The sequence below is a fragment of the Nicotiana sylvestris genome, chromosome 1 (assembly GCF_000393655.2).
Source record: "Nicotiana sylvestris chromosome 1, ASM39365v2, whole genome shotgun sequence".
NCBI lineage: Eukaryota > Viridiplantae > Streptophyta > Magnoliopsida > Solanales > Solanaceae > Nicotiana > Nicotiana sylvestris.
Window position 1 is genome coordinate 83,307,370 of NC_091057.1, and position 1,710 is coordinate 83,309,079.

Genomic DNA, 1,710 nt, shown 5'->3' on the forward strand with positions numbered 1-1,710 from the left:
GTTTTGGGCTTAAGAAGTTGGGCCAAATTATAAGTGGTCTTGGGATGGTCTCTTGGGTTAAAATTGAAAACAAAAAGGGCTATTTGTTAAATAGCCAAGCAATTGAATAAAATTAATTTATAAAATAATTAACTAATTATAAAAAATGATTTTCATGCATAGAAATGTTTTAAAAAATAGTTTTCAGTATTTTAAAATATAATGGACTAATTTTTGGTAAAATAACGCAATAATTGTATGAATGGGCTATAATTGCAAAGTTATTGCAATTATAACCTAAATGTGCCAATTTGGCTATTTGTGAAATAATTTGGACTTCATAGGACCATAAATAGTAATATTAAATCAAGAAATATTTTAAAATCATTTGTGATGCAGTTTTATAATTATTCATATAAATAAAATACTAAAATAAATTAATTTAAAAATATAGAAATTATGGAAAAATATCCATGTAGACATGTAATTTTTGACCCTTCCCAATATTTTACACATTTTAGCGTAAAATATGTAGTTTAGGTTTAGTATCGTTATTCTAAATAGTGTTGACTCTTTTACTTTATTTTATCACAAAAATAAAAATTACAAAAAAATATTTTTTCTTTTATTTAGCTAATTAATATTTTATCTAGTTACTTTTAATTTATCTACCTTACATAAAATTCAAAAATACAAAAAAATAATTCCACTTTGCTTTTAGGAATATTATTTTAATGGTTAGTTTTATTTTAATAGTTATTTTACTTAAGTAGGATTAATTAGTAAATGGTGTAGTATTTTTGGTCTTGTTTTAGAAGAAAGAGTATGAAATTTAAGGCTATATTTGTTTGGTCTTAATTGAAAGGCCCAATTTCAGATAGCTCAAAACATTGATCATACTCATTCCCCATTTGACCTAACCTAATTCCTAGCCCTTATAAAATAATGCCTAATTCCTAAATCCTAGATCTAGAATAGACTAAAACAAAAATGGCAGCATTCCAAAATGGGACACACCCATTAGCAGCCACAATTCCTAACCAAAAATGGCCAGCTTCTGTTCTTGCCTTAAAAAATTCTTTTTGCCATTTTGTTACGGGGATATCTCTTCGTTTAAGATTTAATTGCAGATTCTTTAAAAGAAGGTGTACCCCTCTTGTATGTCTTGAAGCATTTCGACAGATCAAGATTAAAGGAACCTTAATCAATTGTTCCCTTTTGCACCCAAAGCTAAAAAAAATGACAGTCAGCCCCCTCATCATCTCAAAAACTTAAGGAAAGGAGCATCAGCCATTACCCAACTACCTTTATCTCTTAACAACGACCCCAATTCCCACAAGAAAGAACCTCACTTACCTCTTTTCACAAACAAAAAAAAACTTTAGCAAAATCCTCACCTAAAGGCCATGGATGGAATGACATTTTCTGTTTGAGTCCGGTGTTCGAGCTTCAAAAGTTCCGTTTGAGGTTTTGGACGAGTGTCGCAATAAGTTGGAAGGATTTGTAAAAGTGATATATCAATTTACTAATGGCTGCTTTATTTTAAAGACTCCAATTTGCCTCAACCAGTCCTCGCTCATGTTTTTATTTTTATTTTCTGCATTTTGGTTTTTTTCCTGTTTCAATGCACTTACTGTTTCACATAGCCATGAAATTCACGTGATTGATAAGTACTTCAATTTTTTCTTTTTTCTTGCTCTATTGTGTGAAGTACGTTAGGCATAATTTTTA